Genomic DNA, 16,479 nt, shown 5'->3' on the forward strand with positions numbered 1-16,479 from the left:
GTGCTGGCTATCCACTCTATCTATTCCTCTTATTATCTTGTACACCTCTATCATGTCTCCTCTCATCCTCCTTCTCTCCAAAGAGTAAAGCCCTCGCTCCCTTAATCTCTGGTCATAATGCATACTCTCTAAACCAGGCAGCATCCTGGTAAATCTCCTTGTAAATCTTCACATTGGTTGTTTGTCAATCTTTGTTTGGGTGTAGATTTTCACTGACTCTATTGTATTTCTCTGTTTTAATGTGAATGCCTGCAAGAGAATGAATTGCAGGGTAGGATATTGTTGTGTATTTCATATTTCAGTAATATTTGAGCAATATTGTAAATATACTCTTTGATTAAGCATTACTCATTGTTTACATAATTCATTACACGTTATATGTAATAGTATGTAAATGGCACATGTTATTATGTCACCATATGCATGCGCCCTGTTTAAAGTAAAATCAATAAGGATACAGAGGCCAGTTCTCCTGGGCTCTCATCTTTTTTCTGGCAATTAGTTTTATGTTTTGGTGTTACAAAACATAACAGTGATGACGAGGAAGTTTTAAACGAATCTGAGATGATTACCTACCTGTTGAAACACAGCGAGACATGGAGTTTTAAAAAAACAGTACAGTGTGTGCTTCTTCACAAGGAGACAGAGACAACTAAGTTTAAAAAAAAACAGAAAACAGAAGAATTCATGGGTTCATAAACAAATAAGTACCGAGTATCAATAATAAAAAAAGAAGAGAAATGGCTGACTACATTGGAAAAATAGACATGTTCGATTGCACAAAATATAACTGGAATATGTATACAGAGCAAATTGAACAGTATTTTGAAGCAAATTAAATAGTCAATGAGAAGCGAAAGCCAATTTTTCTGAATGGTGGGTCTGAAGGAGGTGCAACGGCTAACGGACTGGTGCAGAACCAACAACCTATCTCTGAATGTAAACAAAATAAAAGAGATGGTTGTTGACTTCAGAAGGACGCGAAGCGACCACTCTCCGCTGAACATCAATGAGTCCTCCGTAGAGATCGTAAAGAGCACCAAATTTCTTGGTGTTCACCTGGCGGAGAATCTCACCTGGTCCCTCATTCCCAGCTCCATAGTAAAGAAAGCCCAGGGATATGGAGGAATTTTCTGCAAAGGTTGAGAAAAGTCTATCTCCCCCCCTCCATCTTCACCACATTCTACAGAGGTTGTATTGAGAGCATCCTGAGCAGCTGTATCACTGCCTGGTTTGGAAATTGCACCATCTCGGATCGCAAGACACTGCAGCAGATAGTGAGGTCAGCTGAGAAGATCATCGGGGTCTTCCTTCCCGCCATTACAGACACTTACACCACACGCTGCATCCGCAAAGCAAACAGCATTATGAAGGACCTCACGCACCCCTCATACAAACTCTTCTCCCTCCTGCCATCTGGAAAAAGGCACCGAAGCATTCGGGCTCTCACGACCAGACTATGTAACAGTTTCTTCCCCGAAGCCATCAGACTCCTCAATACCCAGAGCCTGGACTGACACCAACCTACTGCCCTCTACTGTGCCTATTGTCTTGTTTATTATTTATTATTATTTATTGTAATGCCTGCACTGTTTTGTGCACTTTATGCAGTCCTGGATAGGTCTGTAGTCTAGTGTAGTTTTTGTGTTTTTTCTTACGTAGTTCAGTGTAGTTTTTGTATTGTTTCATGTAGCACCATGGTCCTGGAAAACACTGTCTCATTTTTACTATGTTCTGTACCAGCAGTTATGGTTGAAATGACAATAAAAAGTGACCTGACTTGACTTAATGGAAGTATAAACATCTATATCTATAGCTATATCAATAAAAACAGCAGACAGAGATGCAATCAGGAATGAAAGTGAGCACGAACAAAATTTGCGACATCTGAACAGAAACCTGCCTGGCCAAACAAATTATGTTACTGTTGTGGCAGGGGCTCGAATACACCAGACCAATGCAGGTTTAAATATGAAACTTGCAGAAAATGCATCAAAGTAGATCACATACAAAGAGCATGTCAGGCAGACAATAATAAGTGGACTCCACAAGCAAGTGAAAAAAAAGCCAAGTTTGCAGTTTCAAAAACAGACAATTTGCATGCTATTGACGAAAAATCTGATAATCTGCAGATATCCAACTAATAATTTATATGGAGCAACAAACAGTACTGTGGGAATAACATTTGTAATAGTGAAGTACAACAACCAATCAGCCACATTGGGCTTCTATCTGGTAAAAACTGGAGGGCCGGCGTTGTGGGGGAGGTGATTGGCTGAGACAACTACAGCTTAGTTGGAGATCCATCCACCATTTGCATGCTACATCCCCTACAATAGAGTCAACTGTAAGTGAATTAAGAAAGGTACTGGATAAGGCCACAGCAGTGTTCAAGGATGGCATTGGAAAACTCAAAACATATCAATGGTAAAATAGTGTTAAGTGAAAATGCCACACACAAGTTTGGCATTTGTCCAGTTCAGTCCAGTCCAAGCCCATCCAGTTCCATAAAAAAGTAGCCAGTGAACTAGACTGCATGGAGGCTGAAGAATTCTATCCAAGGTTGAGTGGAGCCCATGGGCAATGCCAGTGGTCCCAGTACCCAAGAAAAATGGGTCTGTCAGGATCTGTGGTGATTTTAAGGTCACCATCAACCCAGTACAGAAAGTAGATCAATACATTTTACCCAGGATAGAGGATATCTTTGCAAACATTTCTCAAGAAAAGCTCTTCAGCAAAGTGGATTTAGCTGAGGCCTAACTACTGATGGAGATGGAAGAAGACTCCAAAGTGTTTCTCATCATAAACACTCACACAGGGCTTTATTGCTATAATAGGCTTATTTTTGTACTAGCATCTTCATCTGCATTTAAGATTCATTTATAGTACAATGAGATAAACTCCTGTCTTCACAAACTACTTGCATCTCATCATCTGCCTACACTGCGATTTCTCTGTATCTGCTGAACTTTACTCTTTAGTGTCTTGACGAAGGGTCTCAGCCCGAAACGTTGACTGTACCTCTTCCTATAGATTCTGCCTGGCCTGTTGAGTTCACCAGCATTTATTATGTACGTTACTCTTCATTGTGTTATTGTTTTCCCTTGTACTACTTCAGTACAATGTGTAATGAAATGATGTCTGTGGATGTAAAACAAAGCAAAGTTTTTCACTGTACTTCAGTACATGTAGCAATAATACAATAATTTACTAGTTTATCAAGTATAAGTCACTCTGGTGTGGCAGCTGCTGGCACTGTTGTTAGCATAGCCAAACCTCCTCTGTAAAAGTTACTGGCAGAACGTAGAACATAGAAGATCAGAACAGTACAGTACAGGAACAGGCACTTTGGCCCACAATGTTGTGCTGAACCAAATAAATTAGTATCTGAATTGGATAACTAAACTAATCTCTTCTGCCTACACAATGTAAAGACGGTAAAGAAAGCTTTTGGCACATTGACCTTTGTAAATCAAAGTATTGTGTGCAGGAGATAGGAACTCATGTTGAAGTTGAAAAAGACATTGGTGGGGCCTAATTTGGAGTATCGTGTGCAGTTTTGGTCACCTACTTACAGGAAAGATGTACTTAAGGTTGAAAGAGTGCAGAGATAATTTACAAAGATGTTGCTGGGACTGGAGGACCTGAGTTATAAAGAAAGACTGAATAGGGTAGGACTTTATTCCTTGGAATATAGAAGATTGAAGTGAGATTTGATAGAGGTACATAAAATTATGAGGGGTATCAATAGGGTATATACGAGCAGGGATTTTCCATTGAGGTCAGGTGAGACTACAACTAGAGATTATGGGTTAAAGGTGAAAGGTGAAAAGTTTAAGGGGAACATAAGGGAAAACTTTTTCACTTAGAGGGTGGTGAGAGTGTGGAATGAGCTTCCAGTGAAAATGGTGTATGCAAGCTTGATTTCAACACTTGAGGGGAGTTTGGATAGGTACAGTACATGGTTGGTAGGGGTATGGATGGTTATGGTCCCAGTGCAGGTCAATGGGGACTAGGCAGTTTAAATGGTTTGGCATGAACTAGATGGGCTGAATGGACAGTTACTGAGCTGTACTTTTCTAAGACTATGATTCTAATGTCCGTGTCCTTCAACGTTGCTCACATTTGTGTGCCTCTAAATGTCAATTAAAAATCTCGAATAAACCTTCTCCAACACCATCTCAGGCTGCAAGTTCCAGGCACCCACCACACTCTGGAAAAAACTTGGCACTCACACCTCTTTTGAAATTACCCCCCTCTCACCTTAAATGAGTGTTAATATGATTCATGTCTACACCATGTGCCAGAGCAAAACTTTGGTTACTGCTTTGCATTTCCCCTAAATATACTGGCCTCAGTGTGGTAGACCACAGACTCGTACATCTGCCATCTTACTCTTACATGACCTTCAATGTTAATTATTGTCTCATTGACTGTACTCCATTTATTGCAGACAGCTGGAGGCACTTGGTGGGTCAGGCAACAACCAGAACATAGGACATTACAGCACAGAATCAGATTTAATATCACTGGCATTTTCCGTAAAATTCCTTAACTTTACAGCTGCAATAAAATTAAATGCATGATAAGTAAATATAGAGAAAAAACTGAACTTTATGCATATATATTTCTATTAAATAGTTATGTTAAAATAAAGTGCAAAAAACCCCAGAAATAATAAAGTAGAGAGGTAATGTTCATGGGTTCAATGTCCACTTAAAAATTGGTTTGCGGAGGGGAAGAAGCTGTTCCTGAATCGTTGAGTGTGTGCCTTCAGGCTTTTCCTGACAGTAACAACGAGAAGGTGATGGGGGTCCTTAACGATGGACACACCCTTCCTAAGGCGCCGCTCCTTGAAGGTGTCTGGGATACTGCGGAGGCTAGTACCCATGATGGAGCTGACTAATTTTACAAGTTTCTGCAACTTACTTTGATCTTGTGCAGTAGCACCGACCCTCCCAGCCTCCCATACCAGACCGTAATGTAGCTGGTACAGTACAAGCCCATGATGTTGTGCCAACCTTTTAACCTGATACAAAGATCCATCTAACACCATCCCTGGCAGAGTGTTCCATGCACCCGCTGTTCTCCGTGTAAAAACCTTGATTCTGACATTCACCCTTTATACTTTCCACCACCACCATCATTATGTGCCGAGTCGTATGACGTGATCACGGCCTTTGGCCACGATTGTTCTTAACATATTTTTCTACAGAAGTGTCTTGCCATTGCCTTCTTCTGGGCAGTGTCTTTACAAGATGGGTGACCCCACAGCCATTATCAATGCTCTTCAGAGATTGTCTACCTGGCATCAGTGGTGGCATAACCAGGACTTGTGATGTGCACCAGCTGCTCATACGCCCATCCACCACCTGCTCCCATGACTTCACGTGAGCCCGCTTGGGGGGCTAAGCAGGCGCAACACCTTGCCCATGGGTGACCTGCAAGCTAGCAGAGGGAAGGAGCACCTTACACTTCCTTCCAGTTACATAAGGCGCAGTTCAGAAACACTTAGATGGGTACATGGATGATAGAAAAATGGAAGGCAATGTAGAAGGGATGGATGGCAGGGTGAAGATATATCTCTACCAATGGAAGTGTAATGATGTATCTCTACCTTGTCATCCATCCCTTCCATGATGCCTTCTATTTTTCTATCATCCTTGTGCCCGTCTAAGAGTTTCTTACATGTCCCTAATGTATCTGCCTCTACCACCACCCTCGGCAGGGCTTTCCACCTACCCACCAATCTTTGTGTAAATATCTTACCTCTGATATACCCCCCTATACTTTCCTCTTGTCACCTTAAATTGATGCCTCCTCATGTTAGCCATGTCCACCCTAGGAACAAATCCCTGGCAGTCCTCTCTACCAATGTCTTTTATTATCTTGTATGTCAATTCTCATCGTCCTTCGTTCCAAAGAGAAAGCCCTTAGCTCTCCCAACGTTCTCTGCTTTTGTGGTTGCAATTCTGATTAATCAGCATTGACGCTGAGCTGCTGTGCAAGGAGGTCAAGGCTGATTTGGAGAAGTGACTTTTCTATGAGGACAAACTGACTCATCTGGAAATACAGAGAGTCATAGAAATTAGTCTGAGTTATTGGATCACAGAATGCGCTAAGAGTGGAATAAATGAAGGACCACTCTCCTGTTAATGAGAAGAACTGACTCATTAATGGATCCCTTATGATTACATAAGCACAGTCCAATGACTCTCTGAGAATAGATTTTAAGATAAACACATTGATGCAATTATAAAGAAGGCACGCCAACGGCTAAATTTCATTAGGAGTTTGAGGAGATTTGGTATATCACCAAAGACCCTGGCAAATTTCTACAGACGTCCCATGAAGAGTATTTTGACTGGTTGTAACGTCAACTGGTCTAGAGGTTCCAATGCACAGGATTGCGAACAGCTTCAATACAAGAGGAACTGCAGATGCTAGAAAGCTAGAGCAATACACACAATGTGCTGGAGGAGCTCAGCAGGTCAGGCAGCATCTATGGATGGGAAAAAACAGTCAATGTTTCAGGACGAGACTCTTCATCAGAAGGCTGTCGACTCATACAACCCCATCTTGGCCACTAGCCGCTCCAACATTAAAGACATCTTCAAAAGGTGTTGCCTCAAGAAGGCAGCATCCATCTTGAAGGACGCCACCCAGGACACGTCCTCCTCTCTTCGCTACCACCAGGGAATTGTTGAAGCTTGAAGACACACACTCAACTTCCTCCCCACCATCAGATTTCTGAATGGACCATTAACTCGTAATCACAGCCATAATATTTTATTCTCTTTTTGTACTATTTACTTATCTTTTAAAATTTTTATCCTTATTGTAACTTGTAGGCATTTTTATGTGTTGCATTGAATTGCTGCTGCAAAACAACAAATTTCATGACAAATGTCAGTGAGCAGAGACGTCCTTGTGTTTGTAATAAACCTGATACTAATTTTAATTCTGATTCTGAAGTACAGATACAATGAAAATCAGATTATAAATGGAGCAGAATAAATCGTTGATGTTTCAGGCCAAGATCCCTTATTGGTCACGACAGCATAGCAGTTAGCATGACACTATTACATCTCAGGGTGTTCTGGAGCTCACAGTTCAATTCCGCCATCATTCCGTAAGGAATCTTTGTATGTCCAACCCATGGAATACATGGGTTTTTCCCTGGTGCTCGAGCTTCCTCACACAGTCCATAAAAGTAGTGGGTGGATAGATGGATAGATGGACAGATGGATAGGTGGATAGATGAATGGATGGATGGATGGATGGATGGATGGAAAGATGGATAGATAGTTGGATCGATGGATAAATAGACAGATGGATGGATGGAGAGATGGATAGATGGATGGATGGATGGATGGATGTATGGATGGATGGATGGATAGTTGGATGGACAGTTCGATAGATGGATGGATAGATGGATGATTGGGTGGAGAGATGGATGGATGGATGGATAGATGGATAATTGGATGGATATATAGATGGATAGATAGATAGATATTTAGACAGATAGATAGATAGATAGGTAGATAAGCAATAAGTTACAAAAACTTGAATTGCAGAAGACCACTTAAAAGTAAGTCCAGAGAAAGAAGAATCAGTTCAATGTTGGGGGTGAGTGAGTTATCCATTCTGGTTCAAGAGCCTGATGGTTGAGGGGTAATAACTGTTTCATCAGCTTGAGGGGTGATACCCATGCTGCATGCCTCTTTGTATGGCTCATGTGCATCCTTGTTGAGTGTCTCAGAACGACAGAGACTATAAACACGCTGCTCTTCAGGATAACACACACCAAATGCCAGAGGAGCTCAGGCAGCATCTATGGAGGAGAGGTAAACATTCAACGTTTCAGGCAGAAATGCTTCATCAAGAGTGGAAAGGAAGGGGGCAGAAGCCAGAATAAGAAGTGTCTCGGCCCGAAACATCGACTGTACTCTTTTCCAGAGATGCTGCCTAGTCTGCTGAGTTCCTCCAGCATTTTGTGTGCGTTGATAAGGAAGTGAGAGGAAGGCGAGGAGTGCAAGCTGGCAGGTGGTAGGTGAGACCAGCTGAGATTGTAGGGGGTGGGTGAGGGAGGGCGTAGGAAGTAAGATGTTGGAACAGGGTAGATGATAGAGGGAAAAGGCTGAAGAAGAAGGAATCTGAAAGGAAAGGACAGTGGACCGTGGGAGAAAAGGAAGGAGGAGGAGAATTAGAGGGATGAGATGGACAGGTGAGGAGAAGAGAAGGGATGAGAGGAGAATCAGAATGAGAAAAGGAAGATGGGGGAGAAATTACCAGCTGTTAGAGATTGGAAACTACCCAAATGGATTACGAAGTGTTGCTCCTAAGACCTGAGAGAGGCTTCATTGTGGCAGCATGTGGTACTTCTGAAGACCAAGTTCTTCACACGCGTTCTTCATCTTGCTCCTAAACCGGAGAGGGTATAATATCTTAACGGGACGGTTTGCTGGTACTGCATGGGGGAGGTTTAAACTAGAGATGGAGGAGGATGGGAAGCAATGGAGAGGTTGTGGAGGCAGGTATCATTAAGACCTCAGACAGAGTCAGGAACCAAAAGGCAGAGCATGGTGCATCTAATGCCCTGAGTTGCGTATATTTCAGTGCAAGAAGTATTGTAGGAAAGGCAGATGAGATCAGGGCATGGGTCAATTCCTGGAATTATGATATTAGTGAGACTTGTTTACAGGAGAGACAAGACAGGCAGCTCAATATTCCAGGATTCCATTGTTTTAGATGTGACAGAGCTGCAGAGATTAAAGGGAGCAGGGAGGCATTACCAGTTGAGGAAAGTGTCTCGTCAGGACAAATTGGAGAGTTTGAGTGGTGAAGTGTTATGGGTGGAATTGAGAAATAAGAAAGGAATACCTATGTTAATGGGGCTATATTAAAGACCATCCAATAGTCTGTGGGATTCCATGACTTCCAGCAATACTAGTCCTGTGGCCAAAATGAACAAGTATCTCATCAGCCTGAAGGGCACTCTGAATTAGTTGTATCACACTCTAAAGGGTGCTTCATCAGTCTGTGATGACTTATCATGCTGCCTGTCATTGGACCAAATGTCCGTCATATGTGTCTTTAAATGGACATAAATAGAATAAACTAATACACAGCGAATGATTCAGAACAGTCATATGTCGCATCATTTCACTGTGTCAGGAAACAATGAGGTGTTGTGCAAATGGTGATGTCATTCCACGTGTAAAGGACTTAAGGTCAAGATGCATAACTGTGCATCATGACAGAAATTCCTGTCAGTGCCTGTAAGGAGTTTGTACGTTCTCCCATGACCGTGTGGGTTTCCTCCGGGTGCTCCGGTTTCCCTCCTATGGTCCAAAGACGTACTGGTTGGTAGGTTAATTGGTCGTTGTAAATTGTCCCATGATTAGGCAGCAATTAAATCGGTGGTTGCTAGGCGACACAGCTTGAAGGGCCAGAAGGGCCTACTCCATGCTGTATCTCAATAAAATAAATAAATATGTAAATGGTTAGCTGAATTTCATATAGGGAAGTGTATGGTCACGCACTTTAGTAGAAGGAATAGAGATGTAGATTTTTTTCTGAAGAGGAAGAGAAAATTCAGAAGTCAGAGGTGCAAAGGAACTTGGGAGTCCTTTCACAGGATTCTCTAAAGCAGGGGTTCCCACCTTAAGCTCTGTGGACCCCTCATTTAACGGACCCCTGCCCTAAAGATTACTTTACAGGGTGAGTTGGTGGTAAGGAAGGCAAATGCAATGTTATCATTCATTTCCAGAGAATTAGAATATAAAAGATGTAATGTTGAGGCTTTATAAGGTGTTGGTCAGACTGTACTCGGAGGCTTTATAAGGTGTTGGTCAGACTGTACTCGGAATATTATACTTTATACTTTATTGTCGCCAAACAATTGATACTAGAACGTACAATCATCACAGCGATATTTGATTCTGCGCTTCCCGCTCCCTGGAGTACAAATCGATAGTAAATATTAAAAATTTAAATTATAAATCATAAATAGAAAATAGAAAATGGAAAGTAAGGTAGTGCAAAAAAACCGAGAGGCAGGTCCGGATATTTGGAGGGTACGGCCCAGATCCGGGTCAGGATCCGTTCAGCAGTCTTATCACAGTTGGAAAGAAGCTGTTCCCAAATCTGGCCATACGAGTCTTCAAGCTATTGTGAGCAGTTTTGGGCCCCTTATCTAAGAAAGGATGTGCTGGCATTGGAGAGGGTCCAGAGGAGATTTCACGAGAATGATTCCCGGAATTAAAGGGTTAACATATGAGAAGTGTTTGATGGTCCTGTATTCACAGGAGTTTAGAAGAATCAGGGAGGTTCTCATTGAAAACTACTGACTATTGAAACGCCTAGATAGAGTGGACATGGAGAGGATGTTTCCAGTAGTGTGTGAGCCTAGGACCAGAGGGCACAGCCTCAGAATACAGGGATGTCCCTTTAGAACAGAGATGAGGAGGAATTTCTTTAGCCACAGGGTGGTGAATCTGTGGAATTCATTGCCACGGATGGCTGTGGAGACCGAATCATTGAATATATTTAAAGCAGAGGTTGATAGGGTCTTGGTTAGTCAGGGCGTCAAAGGTTACAGAGAGAAAGCAGGAGAATGGGGTTGAGAGGGACAATAAGTCTGCCATGACGGAATTACGGAGCAAACTTGATGGGCCGAAATCTGCTCTTGTGTCTTATGGTCTTAATAGGGACATCTCATGGTACATAGAACAGTACAGCACAGTACAGGCCTTTTGGCCTATGATGTTGTGCTGATCTTTTAACCTACTTGAAGATCAGTCTAACACTTCCTTCCCACACAGCCCTCCAATTTCTCATTCATCTTTGTACCGATCTAGGAGTCTCTTAAATTTATTTATTTATTGAGATACAGCGCGCAGCCGCGACACTCAGGAATCGCTCCGATTTAACCCTAGTTACGGGGCAATTTACAATAACCAATTAACCTACCAACTGGCACGTCTTTGGACTGTGGGAGGAAACTGGAGCACACGGAGGAAACCTACGCGGTCATGGGGAGAACGTACAAACTCCTTACAGGCGGCGGCGAGAATTGAACCCGGGTCTCCTGTACCATAAAGCGTTGTGCTAACCACTATGCTACTGCGCTGCCCAATGTATCAGCCTCTACCACCAACCCTGTCAATGGTCACCCACCACTTTCTGTGTCTAAAGCATACCCTTGACATCTCCCCTATATGTTCTTCCAATCACTTCAAAATTATCCCCCCGCGTATTCATCATCATAATTATGTGCTATGTCGTATGGCGTGGGCAATCATGGTCCTTCCAAAACCATAATTGTTCTTGGCAAAATTTTTCTACAGAAGTGGTTTGCCATTGCCTTCTTCTGGGCTGTATCTTCACAAGACGGGTGACCCCAGCCGGTATCAATACTCTTCTGAGATTGTCTGCCTGGCGTCAGTGGCCGCATAGCCAGGTTTGTGATATCCAGCAGCTGCTCATAACCATATAACCACGGAAACAGGCCACCTCAGCCCTTCTAGTCCATGCCGAACTCTTACCCTATCCTAGTCCCACCGACCTGCACTCAGCCCATAACCCTCCATTCCTTTCCTGTCCATATATCTATCCAATTTAACTTTAAACAACAACATCGAACCTGCCTCAACCACTTCTGCTGGAAGCTCGTTCCACACAGCTACCACTCTCTGAGTAAAGAAGTTCCCCCTCATGTTACCCCTAAACTTTTGTCCTCTAATTCTCAACCCATGTCCTCTTGTTTGAATCTTCCCCACTCTCAATGGAAAAAGTCTAACCACGCCAACTCTATCAATCCCCCTCATAATTTTAAACACCTTTATCAAGTCCCCCCTCAACCTTCTACGCTCCAAAGAATAAAGACCTAACTTGTTCAACCTTTCTCTGTAACTTAGGAGATGAAACCCAGGCAACATTTTAGTAAACCTCCTCTGTACTCTCTCAATTTTATTGACATCTTTCCTATGATTCAGTGACCAGAACTGTACATAATACTCCAGATTTGGCCTCACCAATGCCTTATACAAATTCAACATTACATCCTGACTCCTATACCCAATGCTCTGATTAATAAAGGCCAGCAAACCAAAAGCTTTCTTCACCACCCTATCCACATGAGATTCCATCTTCAGGGAACTATGCACCATTATTCCTACATCCCTCTGTCCTAAAGCATTCTTTAATGCCCTACCATTTACCATGTATGTCCTATTTTGCCCTATTTTCATAGGTCCTCATATGACCATCCATCACCTGCTCCAATGGCTTCACTTGACCCTGATCAGGGGGCGAAGCAGGAGCCACACCTTGCCCAAGGGTGACCTGCAGGCCAGCAGAGGGAAGGAGCATCTGGAGTTTTGCATCCCATTCTGGTCACCCATTATAGGAAGGATTGCGAGGCTTTGGAGAGCATGCAGAAGAGGCTTACTAGGCTTACTGGGATTCTGCCTGGATTAGAGAGCATGTACTACACCAGAGGTTGGATAAATCTGGATTGTTTTCTCTGGAGCACTTTACATCTCCTTTGGTAGAAATGTATCTCCATCCCGCCCTCTCCTATAAGCCTTCCTTTTACCTTTGCCCAGATGTCACAAAGCCCTTTACAGATAGTGTTCAGCACAGAATAAATGGGCCAAAGGGCCTGTTTCTCTGCTGTAGTCTTCTATAATTATAACTCCATCTTCTATAATAAATAGCCATTTCCTCGAGAAATGGGTCATAAAGTTTGCAGTTGCCGAATTGAGCTATAGCATGATAAATATTCTAATTTAGCTGTTCTTTGCCTCATTATGGAAGATAATTAGCCTGACTGATTCTTTTCCGACTCACCAGGGATATCCTTCACTCAAACAAAATGGGTTGATGAGTTTCTTCAAAGAATAACTCTCTGCAAAAACATTCTGAAAGACCCATCAAACTTAGATTGGCACAAATCTTTCTAAATACTTGCAGCTTCGCTGAACAACTTGGCCATCTGTCCCCAATATGAGCTATAAGCTAAGCGGTGGAACTCAATAAGATTTCTGCCTAGGTTAAGCCAAATTATAGCTGCGATGACTGTGCTGTTGTGTGAATAAAGTCACCAGAGAGAAGTACTGGTAGATAGGAAACAGTCTCTTTATTCGACAAAGTGAGATCAATTGGAGACCCTTTCGGAGGAAGAAGGTCTGCCTGACCCAACACTTCACGACATTTTAAATGCTAAAAATCAAAGGACAATTCCATATCTACAATGCTTCCTTTGAACTGCACACAACCTTCACACCTCCTTCTTCACACCCACACCACAGACACACAAATGACACCCAAATAAAGAATTTAAATCGGCATTGTCAGGTCTTCCAACTAACTTGGTTCATGGCTCTTAGGAACCCATTGTTCAGAGTTGCAGTTTAGATTTAATCCAGAGTTCATAGTCGAATCTGGAGACCAGCGACTGAAGTAAGTTGCTGAAGTTATTTATATATTTGCTAACCCCCAAAAATGCTGGAATAGACTGAACAAAATACCCTTTACCCTATGTTTGATGTTGCTGCGTTCGGCGAGCTTGGCAATTAGCCTGCAGACATTTCATCGCCAGTCGAGGTGACATCTTCAGTTCGCAGTTGATGGTGTTTCTCTCTGGGAAGACGTGTGTTTATATAGCTCCCCTCATTCTCGCAAGCCAATAGAATTCAAAGGTCAACTGAAGGAGTAGCCAATTGGAACCAAGGCAAGTGAATAGGGGGGCGCTATATAAATGCGAGCACTCCCAGAGAGAAACACCAATAACTGCACGCTGAGGATGCCACTTCGACCGGTGATAAAATGTCTCCAAGCTAATTGCCAAGCTCAGCAAACACCTCAACCCAAGCTACCAATATTCACCACCATCCTAAATCCTGTACCCTCCTTTTAACATGGTTAATGAAAATTAACGCCAGCCGGCCGGGACTGGAGAGCGATTCCACTTGCTCTTCTGCGACGCTTACTCCTACTCCGCGGCGCTGAGGCTGTGAGAGTGCTCCAGCTTTATGTCTGCGAGCTTTGCGGTGATTTGCCCCGCTGTGTGATGAACTGAGACAGAGAAGCAATGGGCTTACTCATTCTGCCCAAGGCTTCAGTTTTATAGACTTGATTTGGTTCTGAATGCTGTTGCTTGCTTTTACTGTTTGCACGATTTGTGTTTTTCTTTTTCTCCCTGTGCATTGGGGGTTGGTCTTTTTTTCAATTGGGTCCTTTTGAGTTTCATGCTTCGTGGCTGCCTGTAAGCTGATGAGTTGTATAATTTATACACACTTTGATAATAAAGGTTATTGAACTTTGAGCAGCTACCTACTAAATTTTGGCGATAAAAAAAAGGCAGAGATTTAGATTCAAACGTGTTTGTTATTGAGTAAGACAAACTTGAAAACCACTCAGGCCACTAATGTTGTTAAATTAAATAGTAAAAATGTCAAAATTGTCAAAGAAATGTGGATTACATCTTCTCATAATGGATTCAATATCATAAGGCATTGGCTTATTAAGTTAACAACCAAGAAAGTCAAGATGAAGTTGCTTCGTGCCAAGTTCTGGAGTCACTGCAGTTATAGTCGCGGCATCCCAAATGCAGTTTCTAACTGACAAAAAGATGATAAATACTTGGTTGTCAAGCGCTTCACTTATGATGACAGTTGCCAAACTGTAGTTTGTTAATGAAGCATGGGATCCAAATAGCTTTAAATCACTTATAATCCAAAACACACACTGTACATGCTAAAGTTGAGATGACCCAGAAAATATTCAGCAAACTCCTTCAATATATTTCTTATTGTAATTTATAGTTAGAGTCATAGAAATGTACAGCACAGAAACAGGCCCTTTGGCCCATCTACTCCATGCTGAACCATTTAAACTGCCTACTCTCGTTGACCTGTACCAGGCCCACAGCCCTCCTGACCTCTACTGTCCATATACCTATCCAGACTTCTCTTAAACATTGAAATCGAGCTCACATGCACCACTTGCACTGACAGCTCATTCCTCACTCTCACCAGCCTCTGAGTGAAGCAGTTTCCCCTCATGTTCCCCTTGAACTTTTCACCTTTCACCCTTAACCCATAACCTCTTTTTGTAATCCTGTCCAACCTCAGTGGAAAAGCCTGCTTGTATTGGCCCTATCTATACCTCTCATAATTACTTTGTTTTATCTTTATTCATCGTGGCATGTTAGTGTAGTTGTTAGCACAACGCTTTACAGTACAGGATAACTGGGTTCAATTCCTGCCACTGCCTGTAAGGAGTTTGTACGTTCTCCCCATGACCGTGTGGGTTTCCTCCTACATTTCAAAGACACAGCGGCTGGTAGGTTAATTGGTCATTGTAAATTGTCCCGTGATTAGGTGGGTTAAATCGGGGGTTTGCTGGGTGGCCTGGCTCAAAGGACCGGAAGAGCCTGTTCCACTCTGTTGTTGTTCCTCTCGGTGCCTTGTTGCTTTGCCGTTTCCTCAGCATTTGCCTACTTTTTTGTGAGGCCGGGTTGCTAGCTTGACACTCAACCCAGCATGGATGTACTGCGTGCCTGGACCCAGCTGGATCCAAACCAGGGACCATTCACCTCAAAGTCTGGTGTGGGCGCCACTACACCACCAGCCATATTATCCACGTGGCCTCTTTATAAATAAATAAAAGGTACCCTGTGGAACAGGCCCTTCCTGCCCTTCAAGTCGCATTGCCTGGCAATCCACCGATTTAACCCTCCCCGAATCACGGAATGATTTACAATGACCAATTAATCTACTAACCAGTAAGTTTTTGGACCGTGGGAGGAAACCAGAAAGCCCAGAGGAAATCCACGCACACACATTTAAGGACGTACAAAGGTGCCTAGAGAGGATGCCAGAATTGAACTCTGAACTCCTGGAACCTGAGCTGCTTTTGTAACGATAACACCAAGGTGTCCTGGCCAGTTATGGTTCAACCAACGTGAGTTCCATCGTTGGACATATCATTCATCTCCAAACCGTATCTAATTGAAAGTGAAAGTCTCACCCACATGGGCAATCATTCTGTGAACTTATGTGATTAGTAATATCAAACAGTTCAAATAACAATTAATTCTGACTAAAGAGGTGGTCAATGCAATACTTAAGGGGCTTAAATATCTATTCACTGAAGTTTTCTTTACCAGATGTGAAACTCCTGCAGTCTAAAAGGAATCTTTGTGTATTCCATGAAATAGCTTCTGAGAGCATTTATAATTTTAGCAACAGAGCTCATGATTAAGTAGGGCTTGGCAAACTGTTCCACATATTATCACAATCGCACTCAAGTGCTAGAAAGCTGCAAGTTATTCTGCTTTAGGAGTTTGATAGGAGAAGAAACACTAACAGAAATGCATACTTTTTGATGATGCACACATTCGGACGAGAGGTGTGCCTTCAAGCTTCACGTTCTTGGGTGACAACATCTCGGAGGATCTATCCTCAGACC

At 42.7% G+C, this 16,479-nt stretch overlaps 1 long non-coding RNA gene across 1 annotated transcript in view; it reads right to left on the bottom strand.

Moving 5' to 3' along the window:
* Positions 1-628: 628 nt before the first annotated feature.
* The window catches only part of LOC140190200 (uncharacterized), a 36,496-nt gene continuing 20,645 nt past the window's right edge, over positions 629-16,479 (bottom strand). The window contains exon 3 of the long non-coding RNA XR_011883549.1: positions 629-652. This is a non-coding gene — a long non-coding RNA (uncharacterized lncRNA). The remainder of the gene's footprint in view (positions 653-16,479) is intronic.

Source organism: Mobula birostris, chromosome 29, assembly GCF_030028105.1.
Source record: "Mobula birostris isolate sMobBir1 chromosome 29, sMobBir1.hap1, whole genome shotgun sequence".
NCBI lineage: Eukaryota > Metazoa > Chordata > Chondrichthyes > Myliobatiformes > Myliobatidae > Mobula > Mobula birostris.